The 24896-nt window shown below is 40.3% G+C and overlaps 2 long non-coding RNA genes across 2 annotated transcripts in view; both read left to right on the plus strand.

Moving 5' to 3' along the window:
* Window positions 1-3799, plus strand: part of LOC135184191 (uncharacterized) — a 102622-nt gene extending 98823 nt beyond the window's left edge. The window contains exon 4 of the long non-coding RNA XR_010305895.1: window positions 3698-3799. This is a non-coding gene — a long non-coding RNA (uncharacterized LOC135184191). The remainder of the gene's footprint in view (window positions 1-3697) is intronic.
* A 14251-nt stretch (window positions 3800-18050) lies between these two features.
* LOC135184192 (uncharacterized) lies at window positions 18051-24665 on the plus strand. Its single transcript, XR_010305896.1, has 3 exons — window positions 18051-18118; window positions 24004-24044; window positions 24547-24665. It is a non-coding gene; the product is annotated as an uncharacterized LOC135184192 (long non-coding RNA).
* Window positions 24666-24896: the final 231 nt, after the last annotated feature.

Here is a 24896-nt window from a genome sequence, read left to right on the forward strand (position 1 = left end):
ATTTGCACATTATCTTCAGCTCCTTTTTTTTTTTCTCTTTGGCAGCTGGGTCAGTACAGAAAACCAAAAATTGATTTCTGGCACCCAGAGGAGCAAATTGCCTCTTATCTACACTGAAATCATTGTCATATTGGGATCTGATTCCAATCCAAATTTATCTTCCAATTAGATTTTGGATCAATAATAGCCTTATAATGGAATGACACTGTTAAGATTCCTACCAGCTGCTGTGACCTGTAGAAGCCAATGAAAGAGTTTCATCACAGTGTATAATCTCAGCAAAATTAATGCACATCCAGTTCCATTAACTTGCTGTTACCTTTTCCATCAGGGCAATAATGTGCATGGGGTCAGCACTGCCCTTAGCCATGTTCACCCAGCCAATTGTGCAGTTCAGTTGTGGCTCCCTGGCCCTACCCAGAAAGCTTTTTAAGGTTTTGGCAAGGGATAAATGTTGTGTTTCTAACCCTGAGCCTTCAATTCCAATCAAGTGCCTTCTGAGACACAGTGAAATGGCCTTGCAACATCAAGTGAAATGAATCCAGAGATCAATTAAAGTTTTATATTAAAAACTGACAATTTAAGGAGTAGGAATAAACATTTAGTGAAGGGAAATGAGATTCAGTATACTCCAAAGCCCCCTCCAAGAAGCAGGAGTTGTATCTAAGGTGCAATTTTCCTCTAAGCTTTTCCAGGCTCTTAGTATTTCAGAAATGATTTATCTGGAAATATGTGTGAGTTATTTTGAGGCTGTTATGATTATATCATTTGATGAGATTTTTTTTTCCCCTTCTCTTTTCTGCACTGAGGACTTTAAAGCGAGAGAGACAGTCTGGAGATAGCTTGTGATTTGTTTAATTAACTGGCTTTCTTTTTATGGATCGCTGCTTGCAGGGCTGCTCTTTCATTTGGTGATTGTTTTTGTTATTAATGGTTTCAGACAGAGCTCTTCACGTATCAAGTGCAAGTTTCTGCAAAGCCAATGAAGGAATCGCACAGAAGGGTTTTTTTCCCCCCCTCTTCTTTCCTGCCGCTCATGTTTATTTTCTGTGGTGCTACTCTCGATGGTCTGCTGCAGTTGTTAGCACTTTTCATTAAAAAAAACCTTCAGGAGCTCAAAGCTTTTCATGTCAAATTTGCAAAGCGATGTTTGTTTTGCAGAGGTGTCAAGAAACATTTTAGGGGTTTAAAATCTGTGCTAACATATTATGTTAATAAAAATTAATGACATTCTTAGCCCTAAATAAGAGGGAGGGGCAGCCCACAAGATTAAATTTTGTTATCTTCTGTGTCAGTGTTGACTGAGGAAGAATTAACTCTGAGGCTCTCCTCCTGCTAGACCAGGGTGGTAGGAGGGTCTCTTGTTTGGTCTGTAGGAGGGGAGGGTAGAAAGAGAGAAGGAGATAGGAAGGGACTGGTTGACTGGATGGGGCTGGGGGATAGGTTGGACTGGATGATCTTGGAGGTCTCTTCCAACCTGGTTGATTCTATGAGTCTATGTGACTTGGAGAGGTCAAAAGGTGTCTTGCTTTTGAGCAGACAGAAAGCAATTTTACCCTTCCCAGAGGAGTAAAATAAAACCACTCCACGCTGGACTGGAAGTTTAAATGGAAATGCTATTAAAAATATGTTTGCAGAAATACAAAATGCACAAATTCATATTCAGCCTCCACCTGGTCCTCTGGCCGGAGCTTACCACAGTCTCATTAGGCCAAAACCTGCCCCCCAGTGCAGGCCAAACACCAGGCCTCAGTGCCCCGCCCGGGCCCCTGCTTCCCCTTTCACACCTGGCCTCGGTGCCCCTCCCGGGCCCCCTGCTGCCCCCCTTCACACCTGGCCTCAGTGCCCCGCCCGGGCCCTGCTGCCCCTTCACACCAGCCCTCAGTGCCCCGCCTGGGCCCCCTGCTGCCCCCTTCACACCTGGCCTCAGTGCCCCGCCTGGGCCCCCTGCTTCCCCCCATCACACCAGGCCTCAGTGCCCCGCCTGGGCCCCCTGCTTCCCCCCATCACACCAGGCCTCAGTGCCCCGCCTGGGCCCCCTGCTGCCCCCTTCACACCTGGCCTCAGTGCCCCGCCTGGGCCCCCTGCTTCCCCCCATCACACCAGGCCTCAGTGCCCCGCCTGGGCCCCCTGCTTCCCCCCATCACACCAGGCCTCAGTGCCCCGCCTGGGCCCCCTGCTGCCCCCCTTCACACCAGCCCTCAGTGCCCCGCCTGGGCCCCCTGCTGCCCCCCTTCACACCTGGCCTCAGTGCCCCGCCTGGGCCCCCTGCTGCCCCCCTTCACACCGGCCCTCGGTGCCCTCAGTGCCCCGCCCGGCCCCCTGCTTCCCCCCTTCACACCGGGCCTCAGTGCCCTCAGTGCCCCGCCCGGGCCCCTGCTGCCCCCTTCACACCTGGCCTCGGTGCCCTGCCCGGGCCTCCCTTCTCCCCCCTTCACACTGGGCCTCGGTGCCCTGCCCGGGCCCCTGCTTCCCCCCTTCACACCAGGCCTCGGTGCCCCCCCAGACCCCCTGCTTCCCCCCTTCACACCTGGCCTCGGTGCCCCGCCCGGGCCTCCCTCTCCCCCCTTCACACCGGGCCTCAATTGCACAGAAGAATTCGCTTTAGGCAGGCCTGGCAGAGGACTCCTCCTGCAGGAGGTAAGGGTCTGCACTGGAAAACGGTGCTAGTTTGAGGCAAAGTGGACTATTTTAGTGGGAATTAGATTATAGGCTGTGAGAAGGAAACAAGGGTGATGTCTACTTCACTCACAGGCTGGCTGAGATGTATAAAAGCAAGAACATAGACACAGCTAAGACAGTGCATCTCTGTCACAGCTGCTGCCTGTGCTTTTCTTCCTGGACTGCTTTTGTGTAACTCATTCTTCTGCTTTTCTCATTCCTCTTGCTGATACTCTTGCACTTAAGGCAAACTCTGGGATAAGGTGGAGGGGTGGAGAGGAGGTGGAAGGGTGGGAGCCCCTCCTGGGCACTTTGGCTTCTGAGAGAGGTGTTGTGTTTCTGTGTTACCTTTAATTTGTATATTTCTGTGTATAGCTGTATATATTGTAAATACCTGCTTTTATATTGTGTTAAGTTGTAAATATAAACCTTTCTTCCTTAATTTGCAGCCAGCTGAGTCTAGTCTGGGTGATTTCATAACGGTGGGGAGTGGGTAACACCCAAACTGTCACAAAAACAGAGGGAGAGAGAAAAGGGAAGACCAGACAGTAATGTCTGTCTATATAGGGGTACAAGATGATGTATTCTCTGCTGCTTCTGGAGGTCTGAAGTATATGTATGGTTTTTAAACCCATAAGGAAAGGTCGAGGAACTTCAACAGTGTTGGTTCTGATTAACAGCTGGAGTGGATGTAAATTAAACAAAATAGATGTTAAGTGCCTCCCTTCAACCATTATTTTATTTTAGTAGATACAGCTGAAAAGTTATTCAGGTGAGCCCTTCTTGCTACAGCCAACCTGTGAAAGGCTAAGTGATTTCCCAACAAGTCACTCATTCTATTGTCTTATTTTCAAGTGCAGAATGAGCCCATCATTAGCCAGCTGCTTCAATCTGACTGAAATCCATGCTGCTATTGAAAGAGGCAGTCCCACCATCTCCTTTCTCTGCCTGCTCGTTCCCAGGGCTTTTCTTCTGCTGGAAGTAGAATTAATGCAGTCACATAATGATTTCAGCCAAAGTTATATTTTCTTTTCAGAAAGGTCAGATCCTTAACGTGGCTTAGTCCATGTCTACACAAGCACTTACATGGCAGGACTAAGAAGAAGAAACAGGACGGCAAACGAGGCAGGACTGTGTTTTTTTTTTGGTAAGTAAACTTCTTTAAGAACAAAGAAAAGGTTTGAGACAAAGTTAAAAGGAGTAGTGTTGACCACAGTATGTATGAGGACAGAAAGTATTGGTGTTAGCAGTAGCTGGTGTAAGAGGAAAGGGTGGTTTTGGAGTCTTACAGTTTGTCAGAATCACAGTAGGAGTGTCTTGCATGTGCCTTTCTTGGGAAGCAAGGGACTATTCTCTTATGTATCTACCTCTCGCTCAGCCTAATAGGAGTTTGTTTCAATAACGCTTCAGGGTCTGTGTGCAGTGCTTGCTGAGTCATATTTCCTTCTAGCATTATGCCTTTGAGTATTTTACCCATTGAATTTATCTCTTTTGCTGCTAAATATCTTTATCTTGTTAACTCAGTATGTATGTGTTGCAGTTTTCAGGCTAAGGGAGGGAAAGTAAACACAAAAATCAAAGCATAGGAACCATTGCAGGAAAACAGGAACGGTCAGCTTTTCTTATCTTCTGAAGGCAATGAGGTGAACATTTTCTCACAAGAAACTCTGTAGTACGCAAAGTTGGTTTTAAACTGATGTCAAATCACATGGCTCTCACAAGAGGTGGAATCTCTCACCTCTTCTCATGGGGCTGAATCATGCTCTTGTGTCTCCAGATTCTAGCTTTAAACATTTCTTTATTGCATGAGTGTTGAAAAGCTGAATCTGCTTATGGTTTCTGCTAGAATGCATTATAAAATCTTTTGTAAATGCCTCACTGTTCCTTACAGTTAGGGTCCCAGGGTCCCATTAAAATAACCAGAATACCCCAATAACTGTTGTACAGACACTCAAACCATCTGTTCCGTGATGCATTGTAGAGCTTGCACTGGGGAGTTCTGTAATAAAGGTAACTTGGATATAGAGGCAATCACAGACAATAAAGGTAATATCATTTTAGAGGCCTATAGAAGCCTCACATTCATTGCTGCTCCTGGTAAGAAGGATTAAATTGCTGAAATAATAATCAAGAGAACAAGAATAAGCTGTGACTAAAAAAAGCAGAGAAGCATAGAATTATTCATTTGGAAAACACCTCAAGTCCAACCATTGAAATAAAATGTGTCTTAAGAAAGACTACTACTGTGCTAACTCAAGGTGGGAAAGCATCAGTGTGCCAGCCTTGTCAAACCTACATTATTTCCTAATTCTAAAGCGTTTTAATAGTTTCCTTTACTGGTAAATAAATGAAAAAATGGAAATGTTAAAGATGATTTCTTGCTGCTATTCACTCATTTGCAAAGAAGACATAAGCTGTTCTATCAGTAGCTAAAATATGGCATGCTTTGAAACACTGAGAAAACCAAGGTCTTCAAAATGTTTTCCAACTAGGAAAATTCCTCTTTGTCTTACATAGATGTGGTCAGGTTGGCAAAATGCATCCTTACAAATTTGGACTATGGTATTTTTATGTACTAGTGTCAGAGGTATGGAGATATCAGTGTTTTTCACATCAGAGTCTTAAAGGTTCAAGTATTACATTGAAAGACAGAGGGGGAAAGTAAGCTTAACAAGGCTCTAAGGATACAGAATTCAAAATTGGTTACTGAATGGCTGCTGATGGGATATACTTGCTAATGCCAGTAAGTGACAGTGCGCTGTGTATTTCAGATGGACACTCTGGCTGTATAAATATATCTGCAGAGGACTCCTAAGGGGGAAAAAAACCCTATCAATTCTGAGTAGAATTCATTCTTCCTCTGTTCTGCAAGTGACCCATTCATTTTCCTTAGTTATCTCTTCTTGAGAAAAATGTCCCTAAGCCACTCTGTCGAAGACTCAACTCAAATATATCTACATGTTGGAACAATTTCTAATATGTTGGTCTCTACTAATTCTTTCCAAAATGTGATTGATCTTACCTGCTAAATAATTGGAGGAGGCAAACCTTCATGCTAAAGCACAAAGGCATTATGAAATTCCACTAAACTGGTTACTCTCTTGGTATATGAAGATCTATCCTGTGTCGAAAGAAACACATTTTGTACTGGATTGGTATCTAAAAATTAGCAAATGAGAGATCACTTTTAAAAATATAGCCAGTTTCAGTCACACCAGAAAGTGAATAATAAAAGACTGATCACTTTAAAAGCATCCCAGGTACTCATTCATGAACAAGCTGTAGGCAGACATACATTGTAATAAACCTTTCAATAAAAGGTTTGTAATAATGAACATGTCTGTAACAACTGAAACCTATCTACTGCTCATTCACCAGTAAAAAGAGATGAGTGTGTCAAACATTCTTTAGTAAGGTAGCTCAGTCTACCTGGAATAAAAAGTGCTGGGATACTTCAGGTTCTGTGAGGATTTTTGTCCTATTTCCACACTAAACTTTTTAATTTTGTAAAAGAAACCTCAAGCTTTAGTTCAGATTTTAGAGTTTTTTCCCCTCAGAGCTAGGAGTAATAGTCAAACTCTTTTCAGTAAAGATGGCCTTCAGACCTACATTTAGTGTGCGTGCTGAAGCTATGCTAGATGTCAGAGCAGAAGGAGATCTTAGCATCCATACTGGTAATTGTCAATACTACTATTCCTTGTGTAAAGAGCTCTGCAAGTTTAGAATTTTCACTGCAGTAACAGGTGGAAAAGAAGTGTCACATTCTGTCACTGGTCTACTAGTTTGACAACACAACACATCCCAGTCTTGCTATTTGCACTTTCAATCCCTTCTTCGTTTGCTTTCAGACAGGGTGGTTTCTTCACATCCCATTGGCAGGATGACAAAAACAGCTTTAGACTTTTGAGACTTGCCTTCTAGCAAATCCCCAAATTAAATACTTCCCATACTGTTCGTGCCATCAAAGACCAAGCCAGAAGACAAGTTTTAGGCTCATTAGTTTCACTTGCAAAGTGGTTTGTGAATGTTTCTCAGAATTTCACTCAGGATGATTTGTACATTTGGAAAGAAATCTTTTGGAGGCATGGCTTCAACCTAGACAAGAGGAAACTGCCAAATAAGAACCTTTCACTTCATCAATGTACATTTGACAATGTATAGCATTGATAAATAGTCAAGCTAGAGTCTTGCATGAGAGATATAAAGGGTTAACTTCATGAAGTTTGGCAGCTGTCCTTCTACCTTGGATGCTTTATGTGGAAATCAGACTGCTTTTATGCCAGGACTCCATTCAGCAGCTAGAGTTGCTGAGGGCCTGGTTGGCTGATTTTTACATGTGTCTCCCCAGTGACTATGCCCACAAATTAGGTGAACGATTCTGCACCTTTTTGAGCATTAGCTATCTCTTCCATGAGTCATTTTTGTCCTTTAGACTGGAAGCCAGTTCTTCTGAAACCCTAATTCTTACACTGACAGTGACGTGACATGAGTCACACCTGTTGGAAAATCATTCTGGGCCAGATCTCCAGAGTGACTTTGGTGTTTTGTTGGCTCCTGGAATACAGTGCACAACTCTGACAAGTACAGAGCAAGGCAGTCTGGAATGGGCTTTGGCAGATGCAGTGCACTGAATAGGTATTTTGCTTAATGTGGCAAAAAAAGGCTAGAATGAGAGAAATGAAACCATCAGATGTTTGTTAAGCTTAGATATATCCTAAGGTTGTTACCTGTGATGTAAATCTACATCTCAAGATATCTATCTACTTTAGATATGTACCTTTTACAAGGTAGACAACACGAGTCCAGCTGTTAAACACTTAACCCTAATTTTTATTCACTTCTGGAGATGAATCTTGATGCTTTACCTTATTTTATCTGTCAGAAACTAGAAGCACAAATTCTGTGCAGTGCTAGTGAAAAATGTTTGCATATAGTTCTAAATCTGCCTGACTCTTAGGACATTTAAAAAAATCTGAGTTAATAGCAAGATTTTTTCAGCTCAACCACAAGATTTATTTACAATATATGTCAAAAAAACACAGAACTTGTTCTTGAGTCATTCCCACAAACCTGCATTAAATGGCCCTTTTTAATATTGGCACTGAGACTAAAACCCAGTGCTCCCTCCTTTCTCCTACCCAGCTTTGCCCTTTAAGGTGTGAAGGATGAGTATTAGTCTCAGTGGAGTCTAAACTAGAGACATTTTTCTAGCTTTGTTAGGCAGTTTGCTCACATTAATTAGGAAAAATGCTTGAACCATTTCTAATAAATGAAGTCTCTAACTGTAGAAGAAGCATTCCCATTATTTGGAGCACTGCTTCATATCAGTGCTTTTTCAAGCCTGCATGCTCTGTGCTTAGCATACACCTGCAGAATGAGTGTATAAAGTATGAAGTGGTATCAGTTCTAAATCAAAAGGAGATTAATACTTTAAAAATATAATATACCAATGATGCAGTGCTTATTCTTTTCCCTTGGGTAGCTGAAATCCTCCAGTAGGTATTAGAAGATAATGCTCATTTTTGGTGTTCCACATGAAAGTTCCCTTATAGACGAAAGAAGTGATGGCATTTTATTGCCTTTCTGTACTGGAGTCCTGCTTTCCTCCAACAAATCCAACTATTATGTGTGAAAGTGAAAAATCATCACTGCAAAACAACAGCTGTGTACTTGAAGATAATCTTTCTTTCACTGAAGCACTTGAAAAAAATGTGTATTTAATCCTAAAGATGCATATTGGAAAGGTTGAGATTTATATGCTAGCATCATGTGCAGTTATCTCCTCTGTGATGGCTGTAGTTTAAGGAAGAAAAATACACATACTTGAAGGAACTGACTCCAAATTCTGCCAGACATTTGACATCTGTATACTGCTAAATGATCACTTATGCAAATTCTAATTATCATTATCAATTAATTTTCTATGCATTAATGCAACCAAGAATTCTTGTGTCTCCAAAGTGATATTTACTCTAGTAGACAACATTGTGGAGAAAATACTCTTGATAAATGTCTCACAGATGGAATAACTTTGCAAAACAGAATGGTTGAAGGAAGCTTCCTTTCTCTTTTATGCAAATTGTACATAAGGATGTTTTTCTGCTGTCTTCTCACCTCCACTGACATTGCAATTTCCCTTATTTCGTTGTGCTTGATGGAGAAGAGTTCTTGTATCTCAAGGTTTTTTGGCTTTCCCAATGATTCAGTGTATTTTCATGTTAGGAGGGACTTCTGAAATGGCATCCAAAACTTTCCTGTTGGAAAGGTCATTTAAGATAACTTCTGTCTATATTTCACAGGATGTCAGGGGTTGGAAAGGGACCCAAAGAGATTGAGTCCAACCCCCTGCCAGAGCAGGACCATATAATCCAGCTCAGGTCACAGAGGAACTCATCCAGACAGGCCTTGAAAGTCTCCAGAGAGGAAGACTTGTTGTGGTTAGACCTGAATAGGCCAAAATAGACTTATGTATGTCCTGGCTTGCCCAGACATGTTCTTCTGCTCTCCCTCCTTCTGTTGTGGGGAGAAGCAATCACGAGAAAGAGGGCAAAGAACCTGGAGCCATTGAATCTATGGACTCTGGCTTGCCCAGACTTATTTTGCATCTTGTGGTAAACAAGGTACACACGTTTGGCTTGTGCCTGCTTGTGCAAGGCATATGTTTTTCCCATATTTGCGTAACGCAAGCCTCTTCACCAATTGCCTTCTGCCATAAGCAGAAAGGAGCATCTTGAGTCCATCTAGTGGACAAGCAGCATAATTAACTGCAACTAGTGTGTTGACTGCAGGAACCATCTCTTCCAGTTCAATTACTACTTATGTATTTGTGCTAGTTATTTCTCTGTATTATGTTTCCATGACCATGCAAAGAACCCATTATTATTAAAGTTAGTGGTTGGGTGGGGCAAGACTTCTGAATATCAACATTAATAATATTAATTTTGGAAAAAAATATCTTGCATTAATTACCCCCTCCATAAAAAGACTCCGCTGCCTACCTGGGGAGCCTGGTCCAGTGCTCTGTGACACTTACAGCAAAGAGGTTCCCCCTTGTGCTGAGCTGGAACCTCTTGTGCTGCAGCTTCCATCCATTGCTTCTTGTCCTATCCCAGGGAGCAAGTGAGAAGAGCCTGACCCCCAGCCCTCAGATATTTCTAAACATTTTTTAAATTCCCTCTTAGTCTTCTCCAGACTAAGCAGCCCCAGGTCCCTCAGACTCTCCTCATCAGGCAGTGTTCCAGTCCCCTAATCATCCTCATAGCCTTCAGCTGGACCCTCTCCAGCAGATCCCTTTCCCTTTTAAACTGGGGAGCCCAAAACTGAATGCAGTACTCGAGATGAGGTCTCACCAGGACAGAGGTGAGGGAGAGGAGAACTTCCCTTGATCTGATGGATACACTCCTCTTAATGCACCCCATTGCAATGCCTTCTTGGCCACTTGGTGATACTGTGATACTGTGATACATTGCTGTGCCCTAGCTAACTTGTTACCCACCAGCGCTCCTAGGTCCCTCTCCACAGGGCTGCTCTCCAGCAGATCACCTCCCAGCCTGTACTGGTGCAGTTTATTATTCCTTCCTAGGTGCAGGACACTGTATTTGCTGCAGAACTGCTTTTCTACTGTATCACACAAAGACACAGATTCATGAAGAGTAGGCTACAAAGAGCATATACAGACTCAGAATGAGATCACCTCATGTGCTGGTAACAGTTTTTTCCCAGGGTAGAATGCCAACTCTTTCATAGTCAAATACCTTATTTCTCTAAGAGTATACGTGGGAATTGTTGGGTTTTTTCTTTTTTTATTATATATTAGAACTTAGGTCTGTGTTTGAAGTGAGATTATAAGGTCCAGCAGATGATTAAAATTACTTCAAGTCTAACCTTGCTTGACATCCTATTTATTGAAATCAAGAATTTCTTTGAACCTTGCTGGAATATTGCTGAGAAGGCTTGATTGAGGATGTTGTGAAACCATACATAAGAGCAAATACACTGATCATTAAGAGGCATTTCATCATGTATTCTTTTTCCAGACAGAATTTGTATGGTCATTCCCTCCCAATGAATTGGATGTTATCTAAGCTGATGGAAAGAAATCATTTCCAAAATGTTACTTATGGTGTCTGAGTGCTCATGTAGCAGGAGATTATGCATGGCACAGGTGGCAAGGATTGCTACTACTCAAAATCATAGAGTAGTAATAAAAATAATTATAAAAATAAACTCCTTGTATAAGGAAAACCCTAAAATGTGAGAGTGACAAGGCTCATAAGGACCATGAGCATTTTATATGCTTCTCATCTCCAGCTGAATGTCGTTAAAGTATTAAAAGAACACCATAAATAATTACTTCTATCAGTGAAAATGTGAGGGCTTTGACTGAAAGTCAGTGTGTAGACTATCAGCTAACAGAGTCTTTAGTGAACTGAGACATTGCTGTAAGATTTTAAGCACTAAGGTACATGAGATGAGGTTTGGGCAGTGGACCTTGTAGTGAAAGCATATTTGAGCACATTCCTTGGGGATTGTCCATTGTATGGTATTGGACTGTGCTATTGTTTCTAGAGTTAGGCATCTACAGAGTGGTTTGCAGCCTATGGTCTGGCAGGGTGCTGGAGGTCTGCAGACTAATTTGGAGGAATTAATGAAAGCCAAGTAGGAAATGTGAGCCTGATCTCTATAATCGTAAACTTTTCCACATTCAAAATGTCTTGAGGTGCCAAAGCCTAGGCACCACTTAAAACAGTTTTCCTGGGTCAGTTGTGTCTGTAGCAGGGTTTCTTTATGGCCATGAGTTTTATACCTCAATAAAGACTTCCCCAAAGGAGAATATTTGTTGAAACAACTTTTTGAGGTCTTTTGAGACCTGGAAAAATATGGTCTCATTCACTGTTCTCAGTGAAGGGAACAGAAACCAGTCTGAAGCAACAGAAGCTGTTTCAGTGTTTCCTAGCATGCAACCACTGGTGATCTGTGGGAATACAAGTAGTAAGCTGAACCAGGTTATGCTGTTAGCATTTTCAGTTTTAGACTTGGTGAGAGGATAAGAGAGTCCAGTGGAAACTTTGAGAGGTTTACAGTGACTCAGAATGTGTGGGAATTACTCATTCACTTAGTGGAAACCAGCATTGATTGACTGACTAATGATATTCTATTTAGTGTGCCCTGCTAATTAGCTTGTTCACTTCTTACAAGTTAATTAGTAAGCTGTAGCCAGTATTGACAGTGTTGGTGGATTGGATTGTATGTACTTTTTCTCATGCAGGACATCTGTATTTGTCACGTACACTAAAGATGGATAAAACGTGAGGGAGCTGCACAGACCAACTAAAGCAGGTCTTTAGTTGGCAGTTGCCAGCTTAGCACCATGAAATTACCTGGAGATAATTAATTACACTAATGGAAGATCTTGGGAAGCAGATTATGGAGAAGTGAGAGGCTGAGTCTAAGGAGTGTCTCAGGCACATTTACTTACCCACACACATGGGTCGCAGTCCTGCTGAGCTGCAGCATTTCTTGAGATATGACCCAGAGAGGTTACACATGTCCAAAAGCAGTGTTTCTAAGAGTTCACCTATGTTTATGATAGGTACAATTTGAAGCTACAGGCAGGTGTTAAGAGAAAGTAAGGGTTGTCATCCTTCCCCTAAGAGCTCATTTTGTTCAGTAGCTTTGTTGTATCATTGTAGAGTAGATCCATAGGAAGTGAGATACTTTTCAGCATTTGATGTGAATAAACAGATTACACAGTTTAATCATTTTAGTTCCTGACAATTCATATTTCAGAGCTGAAAGTTGAGAGATCAGGAAATTTGCAAAACAGAGCAACAAAGCACGGTCAAAATACTAAGGTTATGTTTATTGTCAAGTAGCTACTCCCTAGTATGAGGGTAACTTCATTTCAGTAACATCAGGGTGAAGGGGGAGGCTTATTTTTCCTTCTTGCAAGCTTTTTATTGGAGCTATGGCATTTTTTTCTTACTACTTCCCCTTCATTATTTCAGTGAATGCAACAACTTCCCACAAATTCAGGCCTCAGAACACAAACAGGTACACCAGTCATCCTCATTACTGCAGCATCCTATCCGTGACTGAAAGGCACAGTGCCTTACATGTTGGTCAATCAAACTCTATAGCAAAACTCCCAAAGAGCAGAAAATCCTATAAGGTATAAGTCTTCTGTCCCTCTTAGGACTGTATTTTAAGTCTCCTTTTTTTGCTAATACTAGAGTGTACTTGTGAAATGGCAGTATTTTAGGGGGGGTGCACTCCCTCTGCACGATCTGTAGACACAACAAAATGTCACTAAGGAGGCATCTTATGGCAAGGAGATCACACAAGTTTGGAATACACCAGGTGTCCTGTTTCTCTAACATCTTTTTAGCTGTGGTAGCTGAAGTGCATTCAGCAGCAAGGAGATCTCCTGTCATAGCAGCACTTCCTTTGGGATTTGTTTTGGCAGTAGCAACTGAAAGAACAGCTCAGTAGGATTTACCTTCTAAATAGTATCTTGACTTAACTTGAGGACACAGCAACCTGAACAACTGAGCTGGTCAGAACTGTCAGCCACCTGGATCATACCTTGTCTCTTTCTCAGTGGAATTCTCAGTATTTCTGTGACTGATGCAATATTTAATCAGTCATATATCAGAAGAAATATTCCCTGTACATATATTTTAAAAGATATATGATTTTATTTGCCTTCATCTTTTGATGGAATCCAAAGGCGACCCAGCAAAGACAACGAACATGTCAGTGTATTTTTGAACATCATCTTTATTCTCATGTTTTCTTTAGGTTTTGAGCTTTATTCAAGCTCAAAATCTTCAGTTGCTCTTCCTACAAATCACCGCACTATAAATGAGACTATTAAGATGAGATATTAGCTTTCATAACTCCTCATTTGCCTATGTGTGATTATGAGCACACTGTCTTTGCAGAAAATCCTACTAAAGAATTTTAAATATATAATTTGTTCCTACAAGTGAGGTATGTTTCTCTCCTATTTTGGTTTCAATTTTCCACTGGGGGGGAGGGGGACAAAACAAATCCCCAAACCATAGTATATCACTAAATGTGATGATTTTGAGTACTTCACGTATGTTTATATTCCTGGAACACTAATGTTCCAAAAACTTTCCAGTCAACACTTTAATCCATAATGCATGACTTCCACTATTGTCTCTTGTTTAAGTGTTACCATAGCCCTGCATATGATATAATATGTGAATGTTTGAAAGAAGCTGATGCCAGGCTGCCCTCTAGACACAGAAAATAGTTCTGTAAATGTGAATGGAGTGCTAGGACAGAAACAGCTGCAAGAGGGAATAGGTGGTGTTCATTTACCTCATCACTTCTTGCCAGATAATGAACCCTGCTTGAAATGAATCTGCAACTTCCACATCGCTGCTCTGGGAGCTTTTAAATCTCCCTGTCCATGCTGTAGCACCAACATCAAATGTTTCCATCACGGTGTTGCTTTTTGCTTTGAAGCTTGCAGAGGACCGACTAGTGATTTATTCACTTCCAACAAACCCATCCATAGAAGAATTCATATAGATGCCTAAAGCAACCACATGAGGTCTACTCTTGTTACTCTTTAAGATAAGATGCTAACTTCTTATAAGCATCTGTCAGAATGTAAATTATGAACATGCAATAATATTATGGATATAGCATTGCATAGAATGTCAATAATTATAGTATCTAGGGAATATATGACCCTTCATTAGAACTGAAAGGCTTTTAAGAGATTCCATACAACTATAATTTAACTTCTTTGTAGTGGTTTCTTTCCAGATAGTTGCTGTAGTCAGACCTCTTGCTATATATAGAAATGACCTATCCTTTGTAGGGAAGAAAGGATGATCTATATAGTACCATGGCAAGCTTTTTTCTGGGGTGAAATACTTGAATCCTTACTCTCTTTGTTTGTGACCTTTCCTCAGCCATCTACTCTTTGGTATCTTAGTAATCTTCGAAATAATGAAAATAGTACTTTATGCCTCAGGATCTTTTCTGAGTCCTGGGGTACTTTATTGGGAGGATAAAGCAGCTCTTAAAATTATTTTTCAGTTTGCATTTCCCCCCTGAGATTGCATCAGTGTTTTGGAGCAAAAATGTCACTTCCCCTAGCACCCACTATCTACAGAGGGATTTCTGCAGCTGTTGTATGAAGGAGTAGCTACCATCCTATATCCTGTAACACTTTCTGTTGCTTTTGAGAGGTAAGAACAAGACCTAGTTGCCAAGTCACAAAGAAGATTGTCTAGCAAGAGCAGCTGGCTGCTTGGCAGATGCATCATTGTAGCAGCTTTGAAGCTGCCCATGGGTCTGTCACATGCTTTAGCTACCAAGAGACTGCCTTGGCTTCTTTGTCCTTTATAGATGCCATTTTCTATTAAACAGTCTTTGGTTCTTTAGAACTTTTTATGTTGTGCATAAGCTCTTAGTTTGTCAACAGGGATTCAAAAGTTTCATTTTCATTTGGAAAGAACTTTGATTTAAAAGGGGAAAAAAAAGCCACAAGTGGCAGAAATGTGGATGCAAGACTACATACATAAAGCAAAATATTCAGAGAATAGAAGTTCAATGTGTTTCCTGTATAGTTTTCATCCTTCCAATAGCTGTGGCCAAAAAAAAATAATTTATAAGCCTTTATCAAATATGCTGTGGTGCAAAAGTTTCAGAACTACATTTATTTTCTTAATGGTTTTTATGCATTTTAATTTCTATTTCAGACTTTCTTTGGTCAGTTCCTACTTCTAAATACAAAATCAGCATAAACAATATCAAATGTTTTTTGGTTTTGTTTGGTTTTTTTTCTATTCTCAGAGTGAAGGCCTATAGAAGGGGGTTAACTGGAGCTCAGCAATGTATTGCCTGTTGAGGACACAGGCACTTCCATCAGGTACCTTCCTTGTAATTTGTGTAAAGAGCTAATGCCCAGTTGTCTGTGTAGGTTCCACTGGCTTAACTTCAAGGTATTTGCTGCTGTAACAGTGGGCAGTGTTGATGAAACAGAGGAATATTGCTCCCATCAGAATTTGACACCTGTTGTTTAACTTTGATTTATCCTGCTTGTCCATATATTAGACCAACAGCTTATTTTCAGACTGATTTGGGCCTTTTCAGTAAATTCCTAGCATTGCCATCTGAATGTTCCAGAAACTGAGATTAAGGTCTGTATAATGGAGCTGAATTTCAGAAATGGGTAAAGGTTTCAACATGGGCTTTTGCTGAATGCCATTTGTGGAACTGAGGTAGGAACTGGGAAATTGTGTGGTCAGATGGCATTTCTTTTCTAGGAACAGCACTAATAACAGTAAGAGAAGAGAGGAGTTTGTGCCTAGGGACACTGCTGAGAGCAAATGCATTAAATATTGCCTCTGAATCAGGCCCAAGTCGAGTTCACCCACCTTTGCTGGTGTCTCACTGCTTCTCCCTCTGCCAACATACCCATCCAAACGTGTATGTTCTTTTAGAACATACAGGAACTGTGTTGGGTGAAACAGTGGTGTAGGAGGAGCAGCTTCCTTGGCAAAGGTTCCAGGTGTAAAAGAGAGGCAGTGTGTAGTTTTTCTGTGGCCATCAAGTGCTATGTTAAGGATGGGCTTTTCTGTAATAGAAATGACAGTTTCTGTGTGTCTTTTTTCATGGGTATGGGCAGTAACAAGCCTCATATCACCTGAGGCCAAGAGACAGCAGAAGGGAAATTCTGGTAGAAGGAAAAAAATCTCTTCTAATTCTTTTCTCACAGACAAAAATGCATGATGATTAAAAACAGCGCCTGTGTCAGGCCCAGTTAACAGAACTTCATCTTTCATTCCCTAGAAAAAGCTAAAAGCAGGCATGGACATTTTTAACTGAAATTCCCACCCTGTGTATGGCCTGGGTTTTGTGAGACTTTGGTGTTTGCATTCAACTTTCTTCTCTCTTATGAAATGGCTCTTAACAACTGAATTTGGAAGATGGGAATCCCTTCTTTTTTTTTTTTTCTCATTTCTATTCTTCTCTGTTTCCTTGGAGATGTTCCAAGAAAAAGGAATATTAAACCATTCCAGTGTAATGAATCAGGTGGAGCTCCTTTCTCAGACCTGAGTCCCATGGAGGGGCTTGCAGAGGTTTCTGTGGCACTGACAGCTGGAAATTAACATGTTTCAGAAGTGCTTAACAGTTCACATGCTTAATGTTAGTGAGAAGATCCTGCATTATGGGATGGGAAGAACAGAAAGAAAATCTTTTGCAGGTGAATGAGTGGCATACAATGTGTTTTCACTTCAGCCCATTTTCACTACTCTTTTCATCTTGAAACTTGATCTCTGCTAATCCTAAAATATGCCCAAAGTGATTATTTGAAATTATACACAATAAAGCCTTTTAACTGCTGTTTAATCTCTCTCTCTGTACAGCTACTTTGCCCCTTCAGAATTCATCTTAAATCATACATTTTAGGTAGTATCAAAAGGAATTAGTCAAACCAGCACTGAAGTCATGATCAGCAGGCAATGATACATGTTATGTTTTAGCTTACATTACATCTTCCTTTGTAAGCGCATGACAAAGGGTATTGGCTTAATTACTTGTGATGTTACCAAGTAGAGGTGAATAGTTCTCAGTTTAAATTTGTTAACGAGAGGTAAACATGCTTACTGTAAAACACTTGATTGTGTTTCTCTTTGGGACTGACATTTATGAATTGCCTTCAAGGGAGTCTGGTTTAGGTTTATCCTGTATAGGTAACAGTATAACCTTATATATGAACTGTAAGTACAAGCACTACTGCAGCTACTACTTGTGATTTTGTGCCAAGGTTATTTAAAAAATATGGAAAACTGCATGAGCTGCTCTTAGAGGGATGGCTCAGTTGCTATCTTGCTTTCCTTTTGGCATCTGAAAGTGATTTTGAAATATTACAACTTGTAGGAATCACAAGTGCTGCTGTTTTGTATTTGTGCTGCAAATTTTGCCTTTGCTTTCACACCTATCTGAGTTTGAGGCTGCACCAATGTCAGGAAAATATAGGAGGATATGAGGTTTGCATCTTTGTCCTATACTTAATTGTTCAATAAATATGGATCCACATTTCCAGGTTATACTTAGTCACCAGAAAGTAAGCGGTCAGCATCCCCTCACTAATGAAGGATTCTGTGGCTATTCAGATAAGGTGGTAAAGAGCCCCAGTGGAAGAAAATAGACCACATACACAAAGCAGTGAAGATGTTCTCTGAGTCACATAGCATTAAACCTTTTCAGAAATCAGGGTGTCTGTTATAATTATGTATTGACTCTCAAGAGATTCTACCACAGAAGAATTCTGAAATGTTGGCCAGTCATAAATATTTGCTAAGCCTTCAGCTGAAGTCTTTCTTGCAAAAGTATGACTTTTGTTGTAGGGGAACACTGGAATGTTTTGTGAAGTACTCAGTTTGTAGTGAACCTACCTTGCAAAGAGGTGAGTACAATTTTGAGACCTTTCTCTCTAAATGGGTAAGGCAGGCTCTTTTCTGCTTGTGACTCTTCCTATTTAAGAGTTCTTTGCTTCAGCAGCAAGAAGAAAATACGAAGCAGCTTTGCTCTGCTAATGTACATTTCTTTTCTCACTGCCTCTTTTTCTTCCTCATATCTCCTGTTAATGTTTTTAATATAGTGGGATAATGACTACAAGTCCTGCTTTACCGTAGATGGACAGAACCCAGATGTATTACAGTGTTGAAAACAGACACTCTAGTAACTACTGCTACTAGCTGCCCTGAGCAGACCTTCTTAGTGTACCTATACAGTTCTTTGACAGGAGACAGGCTAGAAATTGCTGGAATATCACCAAAAGTGAAGTATTGAAGGGTTTCTGAATGAAAAGAAAAAGAAAAATTGGCAAAGTTGCCTCTTTAATTCAGATAGTCTGGGATTTGTATTTTATCTGCCCAGTAATGTGGATCTTAGTGTCAGTGTAAACTTGATTTAGACAGTGGATTATGCGATTTTAATTAGGTGAGGTGGTTGTAAACTGCTGGTTTCTTTCCTCCAATGAAAAGCAGCACTTAAAACCGTTAACACGGAGCACTTCTGAGTCCGTTGTACCAGAGAAAGTTTTCCAGGCATAGCACAGAGTGTTTAGTATCACTTTAGAATTCTATAAATCTTTGATCAGCTTTTATTTAATCTTTGTCTAAATTGGAAGCTAGCAATGGCCCCTTAAGATTTTGTGTGGAATTGAATGAAATTTAATAAGACGCCTGACAGTTATTTGATTGCGATTTGTAGCACTTTCATTTTACAGGCTTAAGCAATACTGACCTCAAAAGGACTGTCATTCAGACTAGGTGGAGGGTGGGGAAATAAAATGTTTTATTCTTCTTTTGTTCCAGTCTTTTTTTTTACTTGATAAGCCCTTTAATAAAAGTCGAAATGAAGTCCTTGCCAGTTCTTAGTCCAATTCTGTATTCAGAGATAGTGGACTCATTTCTGGAACATTTTAGAGTAGGAAATGCAAAACAAGACAACATCTAAATGGTTTTTACACTGACAGACTGTATAAATTTGGAGTAAGAAAGAGCTAGGAGATGAGATGGCCTGGGTTGTTTCTCAGGGGACCACCTGGTGAATTTTGAAGGCCCCAGAACAGACTGTGGGTTACCCTGAGCTACAGGAGGGTCCTCTTACCCATTCAAGCAGAAACTGTGTTTTGAAACAATGCATCCAATTATTTCAGCTTGATGCACAACACAAATAGCTGAGAGAATAAACCTGATCTCCTGAAAAATTTTCCATTTATGTCTATTGGAGCTGCCTTTCTCACATGCTCCTGTAGATGCCATCTCGATTATTAAAGCACAGTTGCATTAGTGACAAGCTGCTTCCCTCAATTAGTTTTGATACAAGGTAGTTTTATGGTTTTAAGTATGCTTATCTCTGACTCCTGATGAATTTTGCTGTGTCCTTGTTTACTACTGAACCCACCTTTTCTTTTTACATTTGTATAAAGTACTGTTCAGTGTTTCAATTTTAATCACAATTATGCATTAGTGTTTATTACCTGTATTGCACCGATATCTAAATGTCAAGGCTCCATGGTACTGCACACAATAAAATAGATTAAGGATCTTTTCAAATCATTCACAAATACTGCTGGAATGTCACTGTGCTTACAAGAGTTTGTTTTAAAAAACAATGAACAGCTTATGTTATGGTTGCAAGTGAAGTAATGAAAGAGGAAGAAGGATGGAAAATGAGTAGAAATAGAGATTTAATTGTAATCAGTGACTGAGTACTTGAGGTGGCACTGGCTTGAAATAGATGAACTTTCCTGAGTATTCCAAGTATTGTAACTGTTGTGATGAGGCAAAACTACTGTAAGAAAGTAAAAACTGCCATCTAGCCTAAACTGTAGCTACTTCAGTACTTAGTCTCTGACAGTAGCTGCTGTGAAGGTAGGAGAGGCAGATAACCTGCCCTGCAGAATTTTCATCCTAGTCTCTATTAGTAGTTAACTTACGTTTACGAGGTGTAATGTCCTTTATAAAACACGTGCTCAGGAGCTGGTTCTGGCATACTGCACGCACACAAGAAAGTATTTGGACAGAATATTTACATCTGTTTGCCTTCACTTATCTCTATGTTATGTTGGCTTTTTGAGAGGATGTGAGACAGAATAATTCAGTATTCAAGGCTGGAATTCCTTTTGTTATGGATGCAATTCTGGCAATAAGCTCCCTGTGTGTTTCTGTTGCTGTTAACTTTAATAACATGAACAGTTCTACTCAGCTCAGTTTGACCTCTGCTATAGTTAGGATGGTACCCAAGTGCCATCATTAGATGGTTTTTGTGTACACTTGGAATAGTCACTTAGAATAAGAGTTTCAGTGCTACTTAGCTGACTGGAAGACTGGTTTTAAAAGTGATCCAGACACTTCTAGGTGGTTTTGAAAGCTTTTAAGTGCCAGTAAATTAAGATAAGTAAAAAGGAGAATTTCTGTAGTGACAACTGATTTCTTTCCATTGTTCTGCTCTACATATGCCTCTGTCCCTTTGGAAATCTGGAGTTTGAGAACTCGTAATAGGAAAGTAACATGACAGCAAATAGGTACAGGAGTCTGAAGCACTCAGCTGGTGGATGGGATAAGCTCTAAACAATTCCTGATAATAGATCATCTTATTTGTTCTTAAATTTCTAGTGCCAGAGATGTCCATGCAGCCGACTTTAGTAGTCAACAAGGCCTTTTGTGAGGGTGGTGTCATCCTTTCCTTTCTGTATTGCAATTTGAGCCCGTTGTTTAAGAGAATAACTGTCTCTTTTTCCCCATGAAATGTTTCTTCATATGTCTGAAGACAATTGTCATGTGGCTGTCATCCAGTGTCCTTTTCCTTTAGACTTAACCCTTCTTTCAGCCTTTCTTCACAGGTTATATTTTCAAGATCTCTGATGACCAAGAAAATTTTGACAATGTTATCTTAGTTTGCCTTTGAAAGCAGTGTTTAAGTACCCTCATGTTTGTCTTTTATCGTCTTCAGTGTAATGGTATTAAAGTATAAATTGTGCTACCAGTGGTGCTAAAATGATTGCTAAATATCTAGCTAGACGAATTGGAAAACTGTTCCAAGTTTATAAGTAGGTGGCAATACCTTTAAACTGATTATGCCAAGTTTTGCATACTTTTGGATGAGATTGAAAACAACTTACAAACTAAAAGAATGTGTAAGTCTTACCTCCACGAAACAGTGAAGTTTTACCGAGGCAAAATTGTTGACACTGTCTAACCAGTGTAGGATTTTATAGCTACAGTGACTGCAGTACTGCTGCACATCCTAGATTATGTCATTACTGAATAGATATGCAGGATGAGCATAGAAGTAACAGAGAAATAAAAGGGAAAAGAGAGATTTACTAAAGCTCATGACAGCCAACTTGCGTGTTCTCAATGGGAACTGCTGTGAGCATATTGCTTTTGTGAACCTGGCCAGAAAAGGCTGACAGTAGCACAGTGTTACAACCTTGAAAGCCTGTCTGATTATGGCATTGGTTCTTTGTGGGATCAGAGGAGATGCTGTCATTTTTAAGTAGTGTTTTAGCAACAGAGGTTGTGCTGGATTAGAAGCTGGAATTCTGTGGCTGGCTTTCCACTATCATAGTTCTGTTTTACCAGCAAATGACCCAGATGTTCTGCAGGCTGTCAAGCAAACCTGGACATTGCTTTCTTTAAGTGGAATGATACTGATGGAGAAGATACTTAGAAGTAAAGTTTCTAATGCAAGGATTTCAGAAGGTCTGTTTAAATAATCTGCTGTTTGAAAGGATTTCTGTGCCTGATTTCCCTTGCAACACTTTGCAAGTGTACCTGACCTGTCAAAAACTTGTATCACTTTTTTTTGATGCTTGCTGCACGTGCTTGTTTTTAAGGCTTCTTTGTGGGCTGCAGTTCTCTGCAAAAGGGAGCTGCCACCCTGTGATTCCCCAGACTACTTCTGTGCATTTGAATATCAAGCTCATCTGCAAGCTTCCAGGTGGCTTGTATTTTGGGCAGCAGTCCCAAATGTTTGTAAATTACCACTTTTTTTGAATGTCTGGCATGAAAACCAACCATTTGCTTTCTGTTTTAGTGAGGAGGCAATCTAAGACTAAAATTTAGCAACATGTGGAGTATGCGCTCTTCTACTTCACAAGAACATTCACCTAGTAGTAACTCAAGGGAAGAATGTTCTTTGGTGCCTTGTCTTGCAAGGACAGACTCTCTTCTTCGGGAGTCTGTTTTTGACAAAGTTTGGTTCTACCTAGCAGATTTAGAACTGGTATCACTGTATTTTGAATTAAATTAATTCAGAAGACTTAGTGTTGTGAAAAGTGAGCTCAGTTCTTTTCAGGGGTGTTCTTCAATCGAGAGACTCTGCATTAAATCTGCAAGTATGCACATCTGATCGCTGGTGATAGTAACAGGAATTGCACCTGCATTCATAGGAAAGGACAGAAATCTTTCTGCCTTCAGGTTAGCTATTTCTTAGCCGTACGGACACTTTGAGGGCAGTATTACTTTAAGAACAGAGCCCATTTAATTTGCTTGGACTTTGAAATCTTCTGGTAGAGAATAATTGCCTGACACACAGCTCCTAGGAGGTGAATTTAAATGAAAGACGTTTTCCAAGCCGCAAAGCAAAATTACTAAATGCCTGATTAGAAGATCTGTGTCTCAGTACTGCTTCATTATAAGAACTCTTAAAAATTTCAGAGCAACACTTGCCTTTCACAGTCCACAGCCTGGCGCCTATTAAGAGAGAGAACAGACTTTATCTTCTTACCTGATACAGAATGGGATATAGATCAATAATTAACTATGTTTGTAGCTGTACCAAGACGCTACTGTGCAGGAAGGCAGCATTTGTGGCATGGCCCTGGGAAAGCACTGCATCAACCTTCGCTGGCACAGGTGACTGAGGGAGCCAGCTTCTCCTTCCAGTTCTGCAGGAGTATATCCTAGCTGAGGAGGTTTTTTCTCTCCCCTAAAAGTATAAGAGACTATGACATTTCAAATAAAGGAGAAGATAAACAACTAAACAAATTGTAAAAGAGGAAGTGATTTCTGTGCAGAAAAACGGCTCTTACTATCAGGACCATCACTTGAGAGACATATGGAGGATTTCTCTTACTTAGTCTTGCTTACTGCATTTTTATAACACTTTACCAAGCAACTGAATTTTATTGCCTCTTTATATGGTTGTTCTTAAGATAAGCCTCAAAATGCTTCAGACATACAAGGCCAAGAAAAAAAAATCTAAGGCCTGACTCATCATCACCCTTCTGTCTATTTAAAAGTTTGGAATAATTGAGGATGCCCCAAATTTGAGATTATAAGTGATTAGACTTGATTTCTATTTCACAGGTTAACCATTTAGAAGTTAGGTTGGTTTTCTGTTAAGATAGAATTTTCAAGGCTGAATAGTTGCACTCAACTAATGGAATTGCAAATGGAAAGTTACTTAATGATCACTTACAAACATAATATTTTAGCAATTAAATAGCCATGAGTTTGCTCACTGTAGTTGTGTTAATTTGTAGTGAAGAAAAATCAGTTTATAACAGCATGTGAAATTCATGTACTTAATTTCTAATAATCTCCAAAGAATCTTAGACGCTTTTCTGTGTATATTTTCACTGAAAAAGTGCTTAATTAACATGAACTGTATGAGGCTGCTATGCCTGAATCCATTTCCTAGTTTTCTTCTGATCCTTTTTGGTAGGGCAAAGGGAGCTGTGTTATCAGAATGCAGGAGGATGGTTTTTTTTATAGTGTTGCACAGTTTTTTGTAATGTGACATTATACAGCAGCCTCATTATATTCCACTCTACAGTGTTGCTCTGCCATCGGCTTGATCGCTTCATGGAACATGGGGTGAGTTTAATTCCTCTTTCTAAAGGAGATGCATCTTGCTTCACTGATTATTTTCTGGACTTTAAAAGATGCAACTTTACAAAATACTATACAGCTTCTACTCAAGTGTAATAGAAAATGGCTCAACAAAAGACTGCAGTGGAGACTCTTAAGAAGCAAGCAATGGTGTTGTGGGATAAAGAACACCTCTCATTTCTTTACCTTCTTTTCCATTTCATTATTTCATTACTAACTCCTGAAATCTTTGATATTTATCAGTACAGTGCTGTTCATACTGTGCTGTCTTTACTTGCTTCTGTATTTCTCCATCCATCATGACTGTATCCTGTAGCAAAGTTACCCTAATTGGGCTTGTGAGTCGGTGTAGAGGTAAAGGACACAGCTTTTCCCTGCTAAAAGGGGTATTACTAGTTACAATCCAAACCAGATACTGTGCTCTTCACTCCTGCTTGCTTGTAGTGGCAGTTATTTATTCAGAATCCTGAAGGTACCATATGCCCAGCCCACAGACTGGTGGAATCCTCCTGCTGGAAGGGGCCAGCTGAAAGACACAACATTGTATAACCTTGTCTGGACCTAACCAAGCTGAAGCTAAGATTCAGTGACATTGATATAAGTGATGCAAGAAGAAAAGTTGGACCAAAGTTGTTAACATGTCCAAACCACCAAAGTTCCTAGAAAGCATATTTGTGGTTAGAATATGCACTACCAAACTTTTTTTGGATATTTTGAATTTTCTTGAGTCACATAAATTTCTCTCTGTGCTTGAAGAAGGATAGAGCTGTTTGCTTGCTTATTCTAATGGCCTGGAAGAAGCTTACTACACAAGTTGCAAGCGAGGGAACTGCAAGG

Source organism: Pogoniulus pusillus, chromosome 20, assembly GCF_015220805.1.
Source record: "Pogoniulus pusillus isolate bPogPus1 chromosome 20, bPogPus1.pri, whole genome shotgun sequence".
Classification (NCBI taxonomy): domain Eukaryota; kingdom Metazoa; phylum Chordata; class Aves; order Piciformes; family Lybiidae; genus Pogoniulus; species Pogoniulus pusillus.